Source organism: Rhincodon typus, chromosome 17 (assembly GCF_021869965.1).
Source record: "Rhincodon typus isolate 14 chromosome 17, sRhiTyp1.1, whole genome shotgun sequence".
In the NCBI taxonomy this organism is placed as follows: domain Eukaryota; kingdom Metazoa; phylum Chordata; class Chondrichthyes; order Orectolobiformes; family Rhincodontidae; genus Rhincodon; species Rhincodon typus.
The window spans coordinates 34,691,865-34,715,798 of NC_063348.1; the positions used below are offsets into that span (position 1 = coordinate 34,691,865).

At 40.1% G+C, this 23,934-nt stretch overlaps 1 protein-coding gene across 1 annotated transcript in view; it reads right to left on the bottom strand.

Annotated features, from left to right (window-relative positions):
- mrvi1 (murine retrovirus integration site 1 homolog) overlaps nucleotides 1-22,024 on the bottom strand; it is a 103,306-nt gene extending 81,282 nt beyond the window's left edge. Inside the window, exon 1 of the mRNA XM_048607007.1 lies at nucleotides 21,809-22,024. The gene's annotated coding sequence lies outside the window, so the exon portion shown is untranslated. The remainder of the gene's footprint in view (nucleotides 1-21,808) is intronic.
- Between the last annotated feature and the right edge of the window lie 1,910 nt (nucleotides 22,025-23,934).

The following is a 23,934-nucleotide window of genomic DNA, read 5'->3' on the forward strand; positions in this document are numbered from 1 at the left end:
AGATGGATTCTTAGATAACAAGGTGTAGAGCTGGATGAACACAGCAGGCCAAGCAGCATCAGAGGAGCAGGAAAGCTGATGTTTCGGGTCGAGACCCTTCTTCAGAAATCAGATGGATTCTTGTTTCTCAAGGGATTAAAGATTACAGAACAAAGATGGGGTTAAGATACTGACCAATCATGACCTACTTAAACGGCTGAGGCATCTCAAGAGGCTGAATGGTCTCCTCTAGTTCTATATTCTTGTTTAAGGCATTGATTTCTCTTATGATTTCATTCATATCAGCCAATCTTCCTCACTGCGTGTCTGTAGACTGGGAATCCCAAAGTACAAATACAATGAAAGTAATACCAATCTCCCACCAAAGGTGTGTGTTTCTTTACAAAGCAGAGTGTTGATTAAATGCATTGCCAAGTATTTTTAGTATCTTGAGGTGAGGGCAGCACTGGCAGTTATTGTCTGTCCTTGGTCTGAGATTTGGAAAATAAGCAACTATCTTACCCAGAAAAGCTGACCCCTACTTTTCAAATCAGACACAGATCTTTACCGCTACTCCCAACCTCCCTGCATCCCTCCCCTGCTCCTCTTCTCCTTGCACCCTGTCGTTCCTATCTCCCTCATTCCCCTTGCTCCACTTCTCAACTGCACTTCATTTATCTAGATCCTCTCCCCAGTCTTTCTCTCCTCCCTCTTCCTGTACACCCTCTCTTTGGACTCCACTCCATTCTCTCCTCTCCCGGCTCCCACTCACTGTTTCCCCTGTCCCCCTGCTATCCCTCTAACCCATCGCCCTATCCTTCTGCTCCCCCTCCTAGTGGCTCCCCTTCACCTTCTCTCCCTAGACCTCCTCCACCGACAATCCATCTTCCTCTCTCCCTGCATCCCATCTCCCTCACTCCACGATTTCATATCGCCCCAACCGACTGACCCAGGGTTAGGAGTCTGGTCCCTGGTAAAGGGAGAAAGTGAGGGAGGCAAAAAGAGGAGATGGGGGTTCAGGGAAAGAATCTGCGACATGAGTCTGTAGAAGATTAGGAAATGGAAGCTAGTGATTAGCTGTTTGAAAAGAAAGAGGGAGAAATTAGGACAGTGTGAAGCAAACTGGAGATCAGGGACATTAGAGACAAGGTGAGAGAGAAAGAGAGAGTTCAAAAATGAAATGGAATTTGGATGGAGAGATAAAGATTTGGGTTTAAGGAATTAAGATTCTGGAGGTTGATGCAAGCACTAGCACTTGTTGCTGAGGTAAAAAGAGAAACTTTTACAAATGCCTGATGTGGTTAATAGATAAGTCTTTTGACCTCATGTGTATGTCAGTTCTGCATCACCTGATTAGAAATCTTGCCTTTGGCTGCTGCAAATGGCACGTGGAACTTCTTCACATTTTAAAATTAAGAACATTGGTTTCACCAGGGATCAGATGCAGGAATGCTTGCTCATAAATAGGTTTAAATTGTGCTCATTTTATGGCCATAAAATAGATAAAACAAACTTTTACCCCAATGTGTCCAATTAGCTTTGATTTAATGCAGCACATGCCCAGTGCCTGAATACCTGATGAGGTACTGTGAGTGTCAGTTTTCCTTGTCTTCTCTAAAGGCAGCACTGAATAAAGTTTGAAACGTTGGATGAGAATCATTGGGAGCTGATGATAGGACACTAGGGAACCAAATGAGTTTTTGCAACAAATCAGAAGTTCATGCCATTTTTATTGTTGTAAGCCTGTGGACCATCATGCATTGACTTTACTTTCACAATTTATAAAAGGACCAGGATAGGAGATGATAATATTTCTGGAAAGTTGGGATTGGAAATGTGCTGCCTAAAAAAAATGATAGGTGGTGTCAGCTTCAAAAATAATTTGCAACTGAGAAGTTGGAAAGAGAAATAAATTACTGAGCTTTTAGGGGAAAAAATCAGAGGGTTGGGATCAAGTACATAGCTCTTTCAAAGGGCTAATCACAGCAATCATTCTTATCAATTAGTCTACAAAAGACCCAGACATGAGCTAGGGAAAGCCCCCAGTGGGAAGCACAGGTGCAAACTTGTGTTGTTCCCAAGCTTGCAACACTCATTTCATGTTCCAGAATGTTACCACTTCCTATCTTTATTTCCATCATTTTCCTCAGGATCTTATCCATAATGTGACAAAGATTCATGAAATATTATTTAGAAATTTGCTTTTTATTCACTCATGGTATGTAGGTGTTACTGCCTGGGCCAGCATTAACCCAGGGATGGCCTATCCCTGGTTGCCATTGAGAAGCTGGCAGCAAGCTGCCTTCTTGAACCCATGCAGTCAATTTCATGCGGGTAAACCCACAATGCCATTAGGGAGGGGGTTCTAAAGTAGAGAAATGTTACAGAGCTTTAAGTTTCATTTGTATTTCCATATTGTATGTGTTGAAAAGGGGAGATATGGGTTTGTTTCATTTTAGACTTGTTCTGAGAGTAGTGTTGGGCTGAACATTGCTGATGCATGCATTTTAAATCAGATTTGCAGCGTTGCAGTGAGGCTTGAGGCGAACAATTCAATACTTTAGGATGAAGGATGGAGAAAAAAATCTGCTGATGCCTAGTATCACAGAAAGACAGAACTACCCAGAAAGTCACAGCTAGCGTGCAGGTTCAGTCAGACCAGTAAGGTGCCATTAGTTTGGCAGTGTCCAAAATGTCAGAGCTGGGGAAAAAAAGGCCTCAGCAGCTGATTAAAAACAACAGCTGGGGCAGCATGGTGGTTTAGTGGTTAGCTCTGCTGCCTCACAGTGCCAGTGACCTGGGTTCAAGCCCCCATCTGCTGACTGTCTGCGTGGAGTTTGCACATTCTCCCATGTTTGTGTGGGCTTCCTCCGGGTGCTGTGGTTTCCTCACACAGTCCAAAGATGTGCAGTTTAGGTGGTGCTTAAACTGCCCTCAGTATCCAGGGATTAGGTGGATTAGCCGTGGAGAGTGCAGGGATACGGTAGGGGGTGGGTCTGGGTTGGATGCTCTTTGGTGGGTCAGTATGGAATCATGGGTTGAATAGCCTGTTTCCACATTGTTCGGATTCTACAATTCTATGAACAGCCAAAAATAGAAAACTGCTGGAAGCTCAGAGTATGGAAAACCCATGTGTTTGCTCTGAAAGTATTAGAAATCAGCAGGAAGTTCCATAAATGAATTACAGCCATACCAACAGAACAAGGAACTATATAGTGCAGACAAGGTGACCCTTCATTGAGATTTGAATATATTTAATGCTAATTTTGGAGGGAGAAGAGTTGAATCTCTCCTCATGTTTGTATTAAGGCAGTACCAAATAATCTTTATATAATGTAATATAGTTAATGCATTTTTTTCCCTTTTATGTACAATAAACTTTTACATTCTTTTGTTAAAAGTACATTTGGAGGCACTTGTGAATGTGTTCAGTGTCTAACCACTGCTGTAAACAAACTGCAAATATAAAACTTCTGGTCTCTCAAGTCGGATTACGTACTGGGTTCTGACTTGTCCAGTATTACCAGCAGCTGAGATCATAATTGTAAGCTGATTGGTCACGCTTGGAAATATTGGGTCAGAGCTTGCTGAAAAGGAATGTCTCATGGCCTGCCTTGTTAGTTAGACATTGTTCCTCACATTTAGGCTCCATTATTTTATGCATCCTAACTTGCCGGGATATTTAAGTTGATATCAGATAAAGTGAAGACAACAGGACATTTGGGGCATCAATGAGCAATGGATATGACAGGCTGGTTCCTTAACAACTCAAATGCTAGCATTGAGAAAACAGCAAAGGAATGAAGAAGAAGGAAACTTAATTAAGAGTGAAATGACATCCATAGGAGTGGAAAATATAGATTAGAATGAAAGACAGCAAAGCAAAAGGCAAAAAGGAAAAGTCACAAAAAGATATAAAAGTAAATTTAAGTTTTAAATTTAAAAATAGCATTCTATAGTTTCACATGCCCCTTTCTGAGCTGGGTGGTCAGTGTTGTTACAGGAACAAACTCAAAATTAAAAGTGTTGTTAAGTTCAAGCTCTAAGTGGGTCATTCATGTACAACTGGAGTAACCTCATGATACACACAGTGGTTGAGAACAAACTGCTATTACAGGAGGCTAACTGAGAAACAATGCAAACTGTTCAGCAACTTGTTATGATTCACAATTCAGCATACCACTTGCACACATGGCAAGATGCTATATTAATAACAGTGAGCATCATTATTTCAACAGTAAATGCAATGCTGGGCCACTGTTTACTCAGTTGAAGTGATTATCTGCTGTTTTAATCACCAATGTCCCTCAAAGAATTATGGTTTTAAATGTTGAAAGTTCTGTTCCCTCTCTCCCATAGCAACCCCTACCACCCACTCTTCTCTGATTCTCTTCCCGGTTCAAATTTCCAAATCCCTTGTGGACATATTCTGACTGCCTTAACCTCCTCTGCTCTCCTATCTCTCTCTCCCAACTCTGCTGAGCTCCAATGACCTTGTCATCCCCTCTAATGTATGCTGCTCACCAGCTCAGATTGAGAAAATGGTAAAATGATACCAGTCCATTTATCAACAACACCTCAGGAGATCTGTCTGCAAGAGCATGAGAAACGAATCATGACTCACCCGTGGTCCCATGAAACTTTAAACAACCACTTCCAACAATATCCAACTGGTAACGTCATTTTTATTGTGTTTATTTAAAACTAAATTCATTATCCTACGAATTGGCTTTGACAGCATATTGGTACATTACAACTGCATGATTCACAATGAAATCTTAACTTATTTATAGTTCTCTCAAAACAAAGGTTAACTCTGAAAATAGAACTATCAAACATTATGATATGTTTCTCATTAAAATTGAGAAATCAAGACAGTCAGCTCCTTCTCTACCAATTGTCTACTCTCTTATCTATAGGCTCCCAATTGTTTCAAATGTTCCCAAATGACCTGATAGGTTTTATGAATAAAAGCCTGCTTTAAATGCTGACATCTTTTGAAAAACTGTTCATCTGACTGTAAACCGAACACAAGAAACTTAAAAAAACCCAAAAGAACTGTTGATGCTGTAAATCAGGAACAAAAACAGAAGTTGCTGGAAAAGCTCAGCAGCATCTGTGAAGAAAAATCAGAGTTAACATTTCAGGTCCGGTGACCCTTCCTCAAAGTGATGAAGGGTCAGCAGACAAGAAGCTAAAACATGGCTTCTGCAAGTCTTCCGACTATACACCTTCAGGCTGATTACAGAGAGGCATGCCCTGACATTTGAACACTCTCACCCAGGAGATAATATAATTTAACTTAATGATGATGATTGATGAATTAGGCATTGACCAAAACAAAAGCTAAGAACAATCGGTGGATGAGTGGCTGTTTCCAGAACACCAATGCCTCTTATAGAATATGATTTAGATTTTTGCAATGGTAACCTGGTAACTGTGGTCACTTTAAAAGTGAATTACACCAAAAGGCAAGCTTCTCAAACAAGGGAAGGTTCCACCTTAAGCCAGGTGGAGAAACACATCTTCAGAGAGAGAGATACATATCTCTGCAAAACACACAATGATATGCTAGACTAATATTGGAATGAGTGGATTGCCTTATGAGGAAATGCTAGACAGGTTAGACATGTATCTTCTGGAATTTAGAAAGTCAGCAGTAACTTAATTGAAATATATAAGATCCTGAAGGGACTTGGGTGGATGTTGAAAGGGTGTTTGCTTTTGTGGGAGAATCTAGGACAATGAGTTACAGTTTAAAAATAAGGGTCACCCATTTAAAACTGAGATGAAGAAACACTTTTTCTCTCAGAGTGTTGAGGGTATTTGGAATTCCCTTCCTCAAAAGACAGCGGATGCAGAACCCTGAAATATTTTTCAGGCAGAGGTGGATTGATTCTTGATTACAAAGGCAATGAATGATAATTGTGGATATACAGGAATGTAGAGTTGAGATTAAAAATCAGACCAGTCATGATCTTATTGAATAGCAGAGCAGGCTTGAAGGGCTGAGTGGCTTACTTTTGTTCTTTGTTCAAATGCTTTATTCTGGAAGAGTCCTGGCAGATAGGAGAGTGGCAAATGTAACTGTTTAAAAAAGGAAGGAGAAAGGAAACCAGAGATTATGGAACAGTTAGTCTAACGTCAATGGTAGGGAAAGTGCCAGAGTCTATAAAGAATGTGATAACTGAATACTTACACAATACGTTTATGAAAGGAAAATTTGACAAACCAACTGGAATTTTTTGAGGATGTAACTAGTAGAATAGCTGAGGGTGTACTAGTGGATGTGGTGTATTTGGATTTTCACAAAGCATTTGACAAAGTCCTACATAAGAAATTAATATGCAAAACCAGAGCAAATAGGATGGGTATTAATATACATCAATCAATTGAGAATTGGCTAGGAGACAGGAGACAGAAAATATGAATAAATGGCAGCATCTGTGAAGAGAAAATCAGAGTTAACGTTAATGTTAACTCTGATTTTCTCTTCACAGATGTTGCCAGACCTGCTGAGCTTTTCCAGCAACTTTGTTTTTGTTCCTGATTTACTGCATCCGCAGTTCTTTCAGTTTTCACGGAGAGTCAAAACCGCAGTTCTTTTGTTTTTTATTTAGTATGAATAAATGGATTGTTTTTGAAGTGGAAGGGAATAAAGAGTGGGGCACCATAAGCATCAGTACATAAGCCCCAGCTATTCACAATATATAACAATAACTGGATGCAGGAGTCAAATGTAATATTTCCAAGCTTGCTGACAATGTAAAACCAGGTTGGATTGTGGGTAGTGAGGAAGATCCTAAGGGGCTTCAGGGCGACTTAAACAAGATGAGTGAGTTGGCAAATGTGTGGCAGATGCAGTTTAAGCGGATAAGTAAAGTTGCTCACAAAAGAGGAGCTGAGGCCTGGGGTAGGTCAGCCATGAATTAATAGATTGATGGGAAAGGTTGAAGGGCTGAATGGCCTATTTCTGTTCCATTTTCTTGTGTTAATTCAGCAAATGTAATCAACAGAAACAAGAATGCTGGAGTATTATTTAAATGATGATATAATGGGAAATGTTGATACATAAAAGAATCTTGTACATTGGTCACTGTCATTGGAATACACGAGAATCCATTTTGAAGGAATGAAATAGCGGGACAATTCAAAAAGCTTAACACAATTAAACTGAGCCTACTGTTTTGTGAAAGGGAAGTTATGTTTGACAAATTTGCTAAAGTTCTTTGAGGATATAACAAGCAGAATTGATAAGGGGAAACTGGCAGATGTTGTATATTTGGATTTCCAGAAGGCATTCATTAAGGTGTCACGTAAAGGTTGTTGCACAAGATAGCAACCAATGGTATTGGAAGTAGTGTATTCACCTGTTGAGGACTGGTTGACACACAGAAGACAGACGAGTCAGAATTAACGAATCTTTTTTTAAGGTTGGAAAGATGTAAAGAGTGACACAAAGATTAGTCTCACGGTCTCAATTATTTACCATTAATATTAATAACTTGGAGGAGGGGCAAATGTAAAGTGTCCAAATTTACTGTTGATTCAAAAATAGGATGGAGGGCATATTATGATGAAGGCATAATGAATCTGCAAGGGGATATAAATAGGTGAGTGTGGGCAATAACTTCATGGATTGAATTTAATGTAGAAAAGCGTGAGATCATGCATTTTGGTTGGAAGAATCAAAGGCAGAGAATTACTTAAGTGATAAGAGACTCCAAAAAATTCCAGTATTGATGGATCTAGGTGTTCTTGTGCATAAAACACAAAAAGTTAGCATGCAGCTGCAGCAAGAAATTAAGAAAACAAAAGGAATGGTGGCACGGTGGCTCAGTGGTTAGTACTGCTGCCTCACAGCGCCAGGGGCCCGGGTTCAATTCCACTCTTGGGCGACAGTCTGAGTGGAGTTTGCACATTCTCCCCGTGTCTGCACATTCTCCCCGTGTCTGCTTGGGTTTCCTCCGGGTGCTCTGGTTTCCTCCCACAGTCCAAAGATATGCAGGCAAGGTGGATTGGCCATGCTAAATTGCCCATAGTGTTCAGGGATGTGTAGATCAGGTGGGTAATAGGGTGATGGGTCTGGCCGGGATGGTCTGAGAGTTGGTGCAGACTTGCTGGGCCGAAGGGCCTGTTTCCACACTGTAGGGATTCTAAGTTCTAAGAATGTTGGTTTTTATTGTCAGAGTTTTAAAATAGAGAAGTTTTGTTATAACTGTGGTGATGGTGAGACCACATCAGGAGTGCTATTTACTGTTTCAGTCCTTGTATTTATGAAAAGTTATGCTGGTATTGGAAGCAGTTCAAAATAGATTCAAAAGATTGATTTCTGGGATGATGGGGTTGATTTATCAAGAATGGTTAAACAGGTTCAGCCTTTATTCTTTAGAGTTTAAGAGAATGAAAACTTGAAAACTACAAGATTTTGAGGGGGCTTGAGAGAGTAGATGTTGAGAAGATGTTAACACTCATTTGAAGGGTCTGTTCCTCTGCTGTTTGACTCTATGACTAATAGGGCAATCTCAAACCAGGGGACATAGGTACAGATTGAGGGGACATTCATTTAAAATTTAAATGTGCAAGATTCTTTTTCTTTTACAGCAAAGTGATCATCTGGAAGTCTCTACTTCAGAGAGTTGTGGAGGCTAAATTACTGAAATTGTTTGAAGAGCAGGTAGATTTTTGAAATATCAAGGATTTGAGGGTCATGAGGAGTTGGCACAAAAGAAGAGCTGAGGCCTGGGGTAGGTCAACCATAATTTTATAGATTGATGGGGAGGGTTGAGGGGCTGAATGGCCTATTTCTGCTCCATTTTCTTGTGTTAATTCAGTAAATGTAATGTGCACATAAGTGTCCTTGACATAACTTCATCTCACCGTATCTATCTATTGGTTTCTGCTGCATGTGTTTATCCAACTTTTCCTTAATGTATATCTGTTATTCATATCAACCACTGTGGTAGTGTGTTCCACATGCTCACCATTCTAAAGAAGTTTGCTCTGAATTCCCTGATGAATTTATAGTGATTTTACTTTATTCATAACATTTGTGAAAGAAATTACAAATCATTTCAGCTTGTACTTTACAGAATTTTCAATAATATTCAATTTGTCCCATTGCATGTTCTGCTCAATATGCTTACAACAGGTATAATACTTACAAAATGTCAGGTACACAGCTCTAGAGTGAAAACAGGTCAACTTGGAAATTATAGGAAGTGCAAAAGATGCAAAATTTTCCCCTATTCTCCATGTTACACCCTGATCTGCCTCAAAACATTTTCAATACTCTTGTTTTGCAATATATGTCCTTTAAAGGTACACAGCACAAGGGGTTCTACAGTTTCCAGACCCTTGACAGACTATGGCTGGAAAGCCTTGGACAATAACTTTCTCCCATTGTGCCCCTACTGCGGTTGTGACAATCTTCTACACATCCATCAGTATGTAGTCCTGTGCCCTTGGAATGTGCCTGTCTGCAACACTCAGTTGACGATAACTCATTGCACTAGAAGACTTACCAAGAATTCCCTTGTGGATTTACGGTGATTGTCTTATATCTATTGTCCCTGTTTCTAGTCTCTCCAGCAAGTGGAAACATCTCTACCTGGTCAAACCACTTTCAATGTAATGAGGATTTCTATCAGGCTACCCCTCAGCCTTGTCTTTAGTGGAAGGGATAAAAAAAACCCAGCCTGTTACCTCCTGTTGCTTATAATCTCTCTCTATCTTGTAAATTATTCTACATTTTTCCCAGTGACTCGATATTTGGTCTCTTAAAGCACAGTTCTGAGGAAAGGTCACTGGACCCAAAACATTAACTCTGATTTTTTCATCACAGATGCTGCCGGAGCTTTTCCAGCAAGTTCTGTTTTTGTTACATCATAAGGGCAATTTGGGATAAGCAACAAATACTGGCCTTGCCAGTGATGCGTGCATTCCATCGAAGAATAAGAAAAAATATTTTTACAATTTTTGGAACTGTGCACAATCCTCCAAATGTGCCCTAACCAAGGTTCTAATAGTTTAACAGAAACATGGGTATAATCTAAGCATGTCTGGCAGTCATTTTGTGCACAAGAAGATAATCTCACAGATTTCCTGGGGGCCAATTTGCTAAGTGACCACTTCAAAAGTAATGCATCACTCCTGAAGAATTTTGGAACATGTGTGAAAAGCATTATAAAACACAGGTTATTTGCTACAAATGCACAGACTGACAAAACAGAGTCAGAGAGATGCTTGGCCTCATTATGTTGAACTTTAGCAGCCATGAACTACCCAGTTCCCCACAATAAAACACACTGGAGCTGATTCCAGTGTAGCTGAATTCCAGCGCACATCTTCAAAGAAGAAGACAAGAGGACAAAATGAAATCCTATTCCAAATAAAGCTCAGAATTAGCAGGTGTAGCATTAATTTAACATTTCATTTGAAAGACAGCCCTCAAGCAATGTTCCTTTTCTCAAGACAAATAAATTATACAGTGGCTCACCAAGTCTATCAATGTCTGGATTACATAAAGTCAGGTTTAAATTGACAATTTACTGACTCGGGCGTGAGAATATTACCAATCGAGCCAAGCTGATATTATCAACAGTTGGCTCGGCTGTGCGAAGGAGGACTTTTAATGTTGTTGCTCTTACTCCCCCATCATGTTCAGCTGCTGTTTAAATATCCTATGTTGCTTCTTTTTTCCTCTGTTCATTTATTTTCCTTGAAATAAAATGTTCACCTTTTACTTCTAAATTGCAATGATGGTAGCATCGTAACCCGTGTGTTTCCCTACAAGTCTAACACAGACTACCCTGACTTGAAAAGCTGTTTACGCTCCACAAAAACCTCCTCCCACACTATTTCATCTTGTCCGTTCAGCAAATACTAATTCCTTCCTCCCTTGCGTTTTTATCTAGCTTCCCCTTAAATGTAACTCTATTTCCTTAACCACTCCTCATGGTAGAGACTTACACATTCTCACCAATCTTTGGGTAGTGATCACAATCCCAAATCCTCCCCTAACAGAATTTACTGCAGTGGCTCACTTTGAAGATCCATCATTTCCACAAGAGGCAACTCGGGCTAGGTAATGCATCCTGGTTTTGCTCGCAACAATCACACCCAAAAACTGAATTGAAAAGGATCAAATACTTCATTCATTTCCTATCCTTTTCCTTTAGGTAGCATCCTCATTTATTTGAGAATCACTAAATCATAGTTTATGCTGTGATTGCGGGGCAGGAAGAGGGGGCAAACCCAGGTCAACCTCCACCTGAATGGAGATAGAATCTTAAGCTGTTGAGTGTTTTTCTGAATTACATGTTAACCACCTATCCAACTGAGCTAACTGGTGCCCCGTACCAAATTAGTGTTTATAAAATTAATTCTGCCTCTAATGCTTAATAGGGTGTCAAGCGAGGCTCAATTGATGGTACTTTTGCCTCTGAGTCAGAAAGTTTGGGTTCCAAGCTACAGACTTGAGCACAAAATATGGTTGATGTTCCCTTTGCAGTACTGAAGGAGTGCTGCACTGTCAGAGATCCCATCTCTCAGATACATTGTTAAACCAAGGTTCTATTTGCCTAAAGAAAAATCTCATGATAGTTTTCTAAAGAAGAACAGAGCAATAACTCATTTCTTCTGTAGGCTCAGCAGTTCTGGAGCTAAATCCAATTATATTTGCATCAAATTGGCAGAAGGCCAAATCCCTGCCTCCTCTCTCAGTTTACAAGGTGGCAACAAATTACATTTATTTATTTGTCACCATTTATCAGTGTGCCCACACTTTTAATTATTGGCACTGAATATTGGAATAGATGCATGTTTTTTAAAACTATATAAAACCATATCTTCGTTAAAGTCAGGTGTTTACATAACATTTACAGAAACAGGCCATATGGTTGATATGTGTCAATCTAATACTCCACACAAATCTCTTCACAATTCCTTCTTACTCCAACTAACCTGATCAGTACAACTCACCTTCCTCCTACTCTTATTTATTTATATAGCTTCCCATTAAGTCTAACTGTTTTTTCAGATTATCCACTCCTTATGGTGGTGAGTTTCACATTTTCACACCTTCTGCGTGAAGAAGTTTCTCTTGAATTCCCAATTGGATTTATTCGTAACTATTTGGTAGCTGGTTCCAGTCTCCACAAGTGGAAAGATGTTCACTACCTGTACCTCTTCAAATACTATCATAACCTTCAAGATTTCTATTAGGTCACTCCCACAGCTTTCTCTTTTCTGGAGACCAAGCCCAATCAAGCTTTTTGATATATCTATCTTCTCAGTTCTGGTATTTTCCTTGTGAATCCTTTTTGTAATTTCTCCAGTACCTCTATATTCTCTCTTATAATATTTGTTGAGAAATTAACCTCACTAACTGGTCATGTTAACTGGTAATCCAGACACGGACTAATATTCCAGAGAATGTGACTTCAATTTCTCCAACTCAAGATTGGGATTTTGAGTGGCATTGTGTTATGATACGAAGAAGTCCCTGATTGCCATTTTAGCTCTGTACTGATTAGTATGTGATTCAGAAAAACACCCAACAGCATAAGGTTTATCACATTCTGTCACCTGTGCTGTTTGGGCTCTGGTTAGAAACACTGTCAGGAGGAACAAAAAGACCCAGCCAGAGGTAAACGTTGCATCACTTTTGTGGACCACAGAGAAACAGGAACCTGTGAGACCCAGTGTAGGTGTAGGGGTGACAAGTAAATGGTACTTGAATATGAGCATCAGAGTTTGGGATGGCATCAAGTATAAGGAGGATGGTGACTGAGAGACTGGCCAGGAGTATGTTAGAATAATCAAAACTAGAGCTAACAAAGGTATGCTTGAAGATTGCAGCAGTATATGAGATGAGGCAAAAGCAGTTGTGTGCTATTACACAGGTGGAAATATACTCAGAAATGTATGTATAATTGACCAGAAATATAGGTTACGGTCAAATACAACAAAAACACTGCTTTGAGGCTTGTCCAATTACCACTCATATTAAAGCACAAGGGATAAATCTTCCTTTCCCTACTTTGATGACTCTCAGCTTTCTGTGGCATTTTTGAAACTAAACTTGTGATTACAGGCTGAGGAAATTTATATTGCAGCATCCACTATATTGTGTGAAATCCTTGGTTGAATTGTGAGTGTGGTGTGTTTACATTTGTTGCTTGACATTTCCCAGAATCTCTTCATTCAATATCTCATTGAGTACTGTTGGCAAAGAGATTGATTCTAGTGGGAGGATGTGGAAGGGTGAGGACAGAAGGGATGGGGGATAAGGAAATGGGAGCTGTCCAATTTTTGTATCCCCTAAGGTGAAAGGCTCCACGCTCAGTGGCCGCTCAGCCTAAAAGCAAGGTCAAGAAGTGACGTATTTGATTCCAACTCTGACAAGCAGTCCTGGGAATCAAACCCACGGACCACTGATTTGGAAACAAGCCCTGAAACTATTGCATGAAATGAGCATTATCCAGGGAGCTAACAATTCAATCTTCAAACGTGACCTCTTCTGAGAGAAATATAAACACATGCAAAAAGTCCAAGGAGATGGATACTGTCCCACATTTATTTTTAATCGTGTCTTCTTCAAATTTAAATTCATTTCTTAGATTAGCAATTTGAAACATAGCATTTGTTTATGCATAAATTATTGGATTGAGTTGGAATTGTGGATACTAGTTTGCTAGTTTAGCAAAATAAATCCAGCGATGCGTCCAATTTTAAATTTTTATCCTGCTTCCCCCATCCCTCATTGGCATGTACACAGGTATATGCTGTACAGGGAGGTAGCTTGTGCCAAGAGACCAACAAGCACACAAACACTTTCAAAGATGCTGTCCCAAGAAACCTGCAACATCAGCATGATAAGTGTGAAACTCTACCTGATGACCTTTGCAAATAACAATACCAACTGGGGTCAAGAGATTGCCACTGCGACAATATATGGTTTCTGAAGCTCCATGCAGACACCAACCTGCAAACAAGGTGTCAACAGAGATGGTTGCTCACCACAAGCAAGGGACAACTTCATGCATGGAACTTGTGACAGATTTTGCCTTTTAAGAATCGAGTTGTTCAGCCATCAAATGAATACCACAGAAGATCTCATGTGAGCTTACTAAAGCTTTGTGGTTGCACTCCCATCATCTGTCTCAGATAGAAGGACACTAAGTCCCTCCCCATCATTGTAACATCTTCTACCCCAGCAACTCTGCACTCCTCCAATTCTGGCCTCCAGAACTATATGCCAGTTAGCCTGATTTCTGTATTAAGAAATATGCTAGAATCTATTCTTGACAGCATGTAACGTGGCATTTGGAAAATCACAACATGACGAGGTAGAATTAGAATGGTTTTATGAAAGGTAAATTGTTTGACAAATCAGTTGGGAGTTTTTTGAGGAATAAAATAGCCTTTATTTTTCTTTCTTTACTCATTAACGGGATGAGGACATCGCTGGCTAGGCAGCATTTATTGTCCATCCACAATTGCCCAGAGGGCAGTTGTGAGTCAACCACATTGCTGTGGGTCTGGAGTCACATGTGGGCCAGACCAGGTAAGGATGGCAGTCTCCTTCCCTAAAGGACATTAGTGAACCAGGTGGGTTTTTCCTAACAATCGACAATGGATTCACGATCATCATTAGACTCTTCATTCCAGATATTTTATTGAATTCAAATACCACTGTCTGACATTCTTCAATGTTGTTATAATCCCAGCTGATGTCATTTCTAGACATGTTAATTCCTAGTCTGAAACCTTGCTTGATAGATCATATTTTGATTTGTTTGATTTTAACAAACTGGTCTCATGCTGAAACATTTTAAGTACACAGTAAAAGTATAATCCTATTAATCCCAAAACACTCCTTTACTAATTCAAAAGAAAATTAGCATCTTTTGTAAAAATACTCAAAGGAAACCCTATTACACATTTCAAAAACACTCATGCAGTACTCACTCCAGAGACCCTGACTCAAACAGCTCGATATGTTTAAGTCACTTGTGACTTTAACTTATAGACTGGAACTGCAGGCAGATTCTTCCTGGAGTTACCATACTTGATCTTAAAGATACTCAACTTTAAGTACCTCTTCAGGGTTTATCCTAACACTTCTGGTCGAGGACTATCATTAATACTGGACTCAAAGGTAATTTAGTTTCACTCTATCCTTCCCTTCTCAGAGCACTGGTCTAAACAAGCATCCTTTATGGAAGGACTTCACAAAACTGCTCAAAACTCACATTAAAACTAAAACTAAAGGATTGGTTAACAACCATAAAACAGAAAGAACATTCGTCATTTTAGGAAGACAGGGTGCAACTAGTTGGGTGGTACAAAGATCGCTTAATGGGACTGTGCTATTTAATTGATATATATCAATTATTAAGTGAGAGGCCTGAGAATAATATGTCTAACTTTACTGATGACACAGGGTTAGATGGGAAAATAAGCTGTGAAAAAGAAGCTGCAAAGGAGTATAAGTGATTGGGCATGAAGGTGGCATAAGAAGTAAATGCAAGGTACTGTGAATTTAGGAATATGTCATCAGAAAAATGGAAAAAAAAATGTTTTATAAAAGTGAGACATTCGTAAACCTTGATTTCAAAGTGGCTTAGGGATCTTTGTGCATGATTGAAGCAAGTTAACATGCAGATAAAGCAAGCAAGGAACTTGACTTGTACAGGGAGAGAAGTCTTACTGAAATTATGTAAGACTCTGGTGAGACCACTCCTGGAGTACTGTGTACAGTTTTGTTTTCCTTACTAAGGAAGGATGCATTGGATCTCGAGACAGTGCAATGAATGTTCACAAGATTGGTTTCAATGACAAAAGGTGCGCCCTATGAGGAAAGTTTGAGAAGAAAGGATCTGTATCCTCAGGAGTTTAGAATAATCATCACATTGAAATGTAGAAAATTTTTAGAGAACTGTACAATGTAATTGTCAGGAAGATGATTATCATAGCTGGGAGTCTAGGGGACAGGGTACAGCGTCAGGTTAAGGCGTCAGCCATTTAGGACTGAAGTGAGAAAAAAACACCTTTATTCAGAGGGTTGCGAAACTTTGGAACTTTCCACCCTAGAGATTTATGGCTGCTCAGGCATTGGATATACATAGGAACAGGAGTTGACCAGTCTGCCCCTCAAGCCAGCTCCACCATTCAATGAGATCATGGCTCATCTATGGTCTAACTCCATGCACCTTTGGCCCATATTCCTTAGTACCCTAGCTTAATAAAAATATATCTATCTCAGATTTAAAATTAACAACAGATCCTGCATACACCGACGCTTGTGGTAGAGCGTTCCAAACATCTATCACCCTTCGTGTGTAGAAGTACTTCCTAACATCTCTCCTTCATGGTTTGGCCCTAATTATCAGACTGTGCCCCTTAGTCCTAGAATCCCCAACCCATAAAAATAGTTTATCTTTATCGACCCTGTCTTTTGCTGTTAATTCCTTGAAGACTTCGATCAGATTGTCCTTTAACCTTCTAAATTCTAGAGAAAACAGATCTAATTTACATAATCTCACTTCATAACTTAACTCTGAAGTCCAGGCATCATTCTTGTAAACCTACATTGTACTCCCTGCAAGGTCAATACATCCTTCCTAAGGTGTGACCAGATCTGCTCACAGTAATCCAAGTAGGATTTAACCACGGTTTTGTATAACTGCAGGATAATTTCTGCATCCTTCTCCTCCAGCCCTCTAAATATAAAAGTAAAAGTTGTAGCTATGAGTATTAAATAATGGAACAGACTGGAAGAACTGTATGTCCTAATTGTTATGTGAAGTCCTTAGCTATAAAATTCCCTACCCAAATGTCTTTGCCTTTCTACCTTCCTAACCCCATCCCTGATTCAGCCTTTCAAGTGATCCTTACAAAATATTTATATGACCTTGCTTATTTTTCACCTGCTCCAATACAAGAAAAATTATGCCTAATTAACATGCCAGTGCAGCACCTTGGAACAATTTACTACATTAGAGTTACTACATAAATGCAGGTTGCTGTCTTTCTGCAACAGAAAGTGGTTGAGGCCAAAACATTGAATGTTTTTAAGAAGGAGTTAGGTATAGTTCTTAGGCTAAAGAGATCAAAGGTATGGGGAGAAAGCAGTAACAGGATACTGAGTTGGATGATCAGCCATGATCATATTGAATGATACAGCATTCTCGAAGAGCTGAATGGCCACTCCCGCACCTATTTTCTATGTTTCTATGTTCTATAAACATTTAAATTAGGTTAATTGTTTCTACACTTGTAGCAGTTATATAAAGTTCTAGTTAGATCCAATCTGGAGTATTCAATACACTGCTGTCATCAAACAGCAGGAAAAGGGGAGTATAGGAATACTCAGCAGGTCAGGTAATATCTGCGGAGGGACAGAAAGAGTTAAAGTTTCAGGTTTCAGCTTGAAATGTTCTCTCTCCACAGATGCTGCCTGATATCCAGTATTTCCTTTTTTCCCCTGATTTCCAACATCCACAGTAATACATTTTTCAGTCAGGAAGGACATATTGTGTTTGGAAGAGATGTGGTGCAGATTCATCTGAATAATACCAGGGTTAAAAGAATTACAATGAGGACAGATTGTATTTAGTAGGTTTGCATTTACTGGAATACAGAAGATAAATGGGTGATTGAGCTGTTTCAAAAGATTAAAGAATTTTATCATGTATATAGAGATAAACAATTTTGCCTAGTGGGGTAGCCCATAACAGGGCATAACCTTAACATTGGAACTAGGCTGTTCAAGGGTGATATCAGCAAGGACTCCTTCATACAAGTGGTAGTGGAAACATCTCTTCATTAAAACCCTGCTGAGGTTGGAGGTCAATTAAAAATTTCAAAACTAAAAGTGATTTTTTTTGGTCATGGCTAGTAAGGATCATAGAACTAAGGTGATTAGGCAGAGTTAAAGTACAGATCAACTGATAACACTAAATGGTGGAGCAGGCTTTAAGGGCTAAATGCTGTTGTCCTGTTCCTATGTTTGCATTCAATCGAAAGATTGGGCATATAAGAAGTCGAAGTTGAAAGAATGGAACACAACGGTCAGAAGCAAGAAGTTTCCAGCACTTGAGGGATCAAGAATGAAGAGCCACAGATTAAATGTTTTAGAAGGTACAAAAGAGACAATAAAATAAAAAGAACTTCCATTCTGTGGCATGACCTCCAGACATTCTAATGTACTTTAGAGCTAATGGTTCATTTTAGAAGTGTTGTCAATGCAGGAAATTGGCTCAATTTAATACCTCATCTAACAGACAGCACCTCCAACAATTCAACATTTTATGACTACTGCACTCTTATATCACCCTTAATTTTTGTACTCATGTCCTGAACTATGTCTTAAACATCTGACTCAAGGGATGAGAGTGCTACAAACTGAAACATCATTAATGTAAAATGATGTGGCCTCCAGTTTCAGGGTTTGTGCTTGAGAAACTAGTGTCAATATTCAGCATTAGACGGAAAAGGTGGGTGAAAAAGAAAGAATTGGAGGCCTACGGAAGCCTGACATGTAAATGTGATTAAAAGTATTTGCTCCTGTTGACTGTATAGGCCAAAATGAGCTGGATTGGCAGAAGGCCTAATTTAGTATCGCAACTAATACTTCCTCTTCTCTGGGTATCATGCTTGATTATTCAAGGATCCCTAAACCACCGATAATGCAATAATTTTTCTACTGCACTGGCTCAGAGGAAGGCCCCAAGTCAGCATATTCTAAAGGTACATGTTCTCCAATACAGTCTTGCGCAGAAACTTCTTTGCCCAAAGATTGCAGGGCATATGGAACTTATTATATTAAAGAGTAGTTGAGTAAATTACACAAATATATTTAAGAAGAAGCTAAGTAAGCACAGAGGGAGACATTTATAGAAGAATATGCTGAATAGAAGGAGATGATATCTGGAGGGAAGAGGCTTATGTGGAGCATCACTGTTACACAGTGCAAGGAAAAGACATTTGAGCAAAACCCTGGAAATCAAAAGTATAACACTGAATTGACCCCTTATCTGCAACTGAGACACTGAATCAGGACATGATGAAAGCACACACTGTCAACTTTGCCAAGCCCTCCTCACTACCATCTGGGGCCTTGCACCAAAGTTGGGAGAACGGTCCCACAGATCAGTATAGCCACAGACTGACTTGGCATATCCACCAAATAATACCTAGCTCTTCCAGGCAATGTTCAGGCACCTCCATCACAGTACCTGGATATGCCCCGTCCCTCTAGTTCACCAGAGGCAGCACCAAATTGATAAACAATTGAGAATGAATGACGCTGGGTGTTCTCAGCATTCATTTCCAATCCTATGATGTCTCAAGGTATTAGGTCAAACATTGCCATGAAAACCTGCCTAATTACTGCCTACTGTCTGCCCTCAGCTAATATAGCAGTACTCCTATGCAAAGAAACAGCAATTATATAAGATGTATCCTAGGTGAGGTAACTTCAAAATCCATTATTAGGGGTGATTTGGGATCACCACTATTTATTGAGCCAGCTGAATCCTGAAGGACAGAACCAACAGCAGATGCTTTGAGAACAAAAAGCAGCATAAATATATTTAAGCACAATTTGTTACTCGTGGCCCAGCATATTTCCATTCCCATCAAGTCAAGAAATCAACCCAGTTCAATGATGAATGCAGTTGAACTTGCCAGGAGCAGCACCAGGCATACCAAAAAATGAGGTCCCAACCTGGTGAAACCACAACCTGCTATCTCTGAAACATAGGAGCACATGCATGTTAAGCAGCAGAAAGAATACATCATAAGCAAAGTAAAGTAATTCCACAACCAACAGGTCAGATCAATGCTCTGTTACAACTAGTCATGAACAGTGGTGGACAATTAAATGATTAACAGGAGTAGGCTTCACAAACACTTCCATCCTCAATAGTGGCAAAGCGCACAAGGCTGGAAGTCTTCAGCTTGAAGTGGCAACTGGATGATCCATCTTGGCCTCCACCTGAGGTCTCCAGCATCAGAGATGCCAGTCTTCAGTGAATTTAATTGACTTTATGTGATATGAAGAAATTGCTGGAGGTACTAGATGAAGAAAGATATAGGCCCTGACAACATTTCATATTCTGGATTTGTGTTCCAGAACCAACCACACTCCTAGCTAAACTGTTCCAGTACAGCTACAACACTGGCATTCATCCAACAATGTGGAAAGTTGTCCAGTTATGCCTGTCCAGAAAAAGCAGGATTAATCAATCTGGCCAATTATCGCCTCATCAGTCTATTCTCAATCATCAGCAAAATGATGAATGGTATTATAACACAATATGAAGAAAGAGACGATTTCACAGCATTAATCTGCGCACTGGTGCACAATTTGGGTTCTGGGTCCAAATCTCATCTCAAAACTTGGTCCAAACATGGACAAAAGAATTGAATTCAAATGTGCAGTGAGAGTTACTGTACCTGTCATTAAGGTAGATTTAAATGATTGCAACAATAAGGAGTCCTAGTAAAAGTAAAATCCAGGGGAATCACAGGAAACTCTCCAAAGATTAGAATCGTGCTGAGCATAAAGGAAGATTATTGTGTTGATGAAGACCAATCAATCATCGCACCCTCAAAATATCACTGCAGGAGTTCCTCAGGATAGTGCCCTATGGGTCATCTTCAGCTGCTTCATCAATAACCTTCCATCCATCATAAAGTCAGAATTGGGGGTGTTTGCTGATGACAGTGTTTGTGACACTTGCTTTGTGACGTGTCTATCTGCAACTATTGGTGCATAAGGGAAATTCCTGTCTATCACTGTTGTTACAACATCTGAAACACATTATTTCTAACTCAATGCAACTAGATTTGTTTTGAATGGATAATGCAGGGATTCCAATTGTTTACTTTTTGAAACTTTCAGAAGGGAATTGGACACATTTTTCAGTGTAAAAGAAATGTAGGAGGGAAGTGGGGCCTTTTAAAGAACTAGCAAAGATAGGCTAATCTGAAAGGCCTCCACTTGTTCTGTAAGATTCTATGATTCTTATCTTCTGCAACCTGCTCGCAAGAATGCCAGAAAATATAGGAAAACACTTGATATGAAAAGACAGGAGTCAAACTTATGAGCACATTAACAAACTTCAAACATCTAAATAGTCACTGAGAGGCCAGTGGAATCCTCGCATTGCACTCCACCACCCATCAATAAGTCCTGGCACCAACTGTTGCTTTAACTAGTTTTTGCACAGGCCAGTCACACAACCTGCCATCTTCCAACTCATATAAGACTCACTGAGCCATTAGGACTTGGGAGCAGAACATTCCCACAGGATGTTGATACTAGCAAGATCCCTCATGTTAACATTTCAGTTCTTTGCTTTAAAGTCTTGGTCACAGAGATGAGGCCTCGCACTGAACTAGGTATCATTGAAAAGACAGAAAACCTGAAGCACTAACACAGAATCAAGCTGACAGAGGCACCTAATCGCCAAATGATTTGTCCCTAATGGCATTTCTGTACAGTTCACAATCTAGTTACACTGCAGACAGCAGTACCTGGAAGACTCTCTATAAAGAACAACATTTACTATTTTATTTCTGCTTTCTCACCCTTCACACAGCAACAAACCACACAAAGATTCTTGGAGGATTGCAAGTACATATTTCACAAAGCACAGAGTTACTAAACCATGCGAAAAAGTGTAATTATTTTTCTTAAACAGCTTAACTACCACATGCAACTAATTAATCCCATGTCCAAAATTTTTTAAAAGCTGAGGGCTGCTTTCAGTATTTCTTTAATATCTTTCTAAAACTCATGGTAAAGGTATTATACCTTGTCAGCAGCAACAGACACACGAAGCTCGAATCTGCTCACAGCCGGTGAATAAAACCTTTCAGAACCCGGTTATTTGGATCACCCTACATACATAAACTGAGTGACAGACTAATTCCTGCTATTCTGAGCCCAGCCTCTCTCTCACTCCTGGGAGCTTTTACCATTTAAGGTCAATGTTCCATCTGGTCTTGCTGGCTCTCTCTCTCTCTCTCTCTCTCTCTCTCTCTCACACACACACACACACACACACACACACTGTTGCTCTCTCTCACTTGCTCTCTGCCTCTTCCTTTCTCACTGTTTCAGTTTCTGTGCATCTTCTCTCCCCGTCTCTGTCTCTATCCGCTATGCTCTTTTCCCTGTATCTCTCTTCCTCTCCCTCTGCGTATGCCCTCATCATTTCTCTCCATGTCCCTCTCTCTCCCTCTATCTGTTTCTTCCCCTACTCTGTGTCGTCCCCTCCCTGCTTCAATTTTTCTGTCTACTTCTCCCTGCTTCATTGTCTTTCTGTCTGACCTTCCTCTCCTTGCTTCTATTGCTCTCTCTTTTTTTGTCTCTCCCTCTCCGTTCTCCCACATTCTCCGTCCTTCGACATCAACTCTTCGACCTTAGCTCATTAGGCATGTCTGACTGTCTTTCCCACTCCCTCATCCTTCTCCTTCTGTTTCTCTTACTCACCCTCTCTCTCCAGGAGACAAAAACAAAACCACCTAAAGAAAACTTGTTCAAGCTTATGCAACAGGCAGGCAGCAAATCGTTTTCTCTTTGAAGATAAAAATAACATTGCATAATTTAGATTGTTCACATCCTTTTTTGATACAGATATTAAGCTCATGAAAGACATGACTTCAGTTGTCCTTTTCTCTTCTGAGGGTTCAGACTGTCTTGTGGTACTGACCCACATGTGTTAGCCACAAATGCCCATGCCTATTGTTTACATGCATGACTGGATAGTCAGGGTCAGGCAGTGTGTGGCGGCACTACCCAACCCAATCCTGGCACCATATGAACTCCCTAACAGAAAACACTTGGAAACCAACACCAACAAGTTCATTGTTGCACTTGCAGTAGTGAGGCACACTCAGATACATTGCTGTCTGCTAGCTCTCAGCAAAAGAATAGTAGGAACAAATGCACAACAAACTCCAGACATTTAACTATGTTCAAAGTATAGTCACTGTTGCAATGAAGGAAATGGAACATGCTTGTACAGTACTGAGCTGCACTGTTGGAGATGCAGTTCTGAGATTGCGCTGCACTATAACAGGGGCAGTACTGCAGGCTACGGTACCATTTCTGAATTAGTACTTAGGGATTGCTGCATTGTCAGAGGGCCAGTATTGAGGGAGTGAATCACAGGATCTGTACTGTGGGATTGTCACAATCAGAAGAGAAATAAACACTGTACTGTGGGAGAGTCTGTTCTGATGGAACATTGCATTGCTGGATTTTCAGTCCTGAGGAGAGCTGCATTGTCTGAGGGGTAGTAGTGAGAAAGTGCTGAACAGTTGGAGGGGTAGGATTGAAGGACTGAGGGACTGAGGACTGTCGCTATTTTGAAACATGAATGGACTTGACTGGGCGGATGCAGAAAGGATTAGAGGACACTAGAATTAGGTCACACGGTTATAAAAAAATCTCTAATTTAAGATGAAAATGAGGAGAAACTTTCTCGGAGTATTGGGAGTCTATGGAACTCTCTTCCATACAAAACAGTGGAGGCAGGGTTATTGACTACTTTCAAGGCTGAGAGCCGATAGATTCTTGATTCACAAGGAAGTTAAAAGCTACCAAGGGTAGGTAGGAACATGGAGATCAGCTTTAAATCTTATTGGATGGTGGATTAGACTTGAAGCCCCAAATAGTCCAGGTTTGCTCCTTATTTGTATGTTGCTATGTCACAAGGCCAGCACTGAGGGCAAGCTGCATTGTTGGAAGTTCAGTATTGAAGTAGCGCTGCACTTTTTGAGGGTCAATACAGAAGATGTGCTGGATTATGACTGATGCTGTCTTTCAGATGAACCAAGGGTCTATCCAAGTCTCTCTGAGCTGGATATAAAAGATCCAATGGCTCCTGTTGGAAGTAGGGATTTGATGACTTGACACATACCAAGGGTTGCATA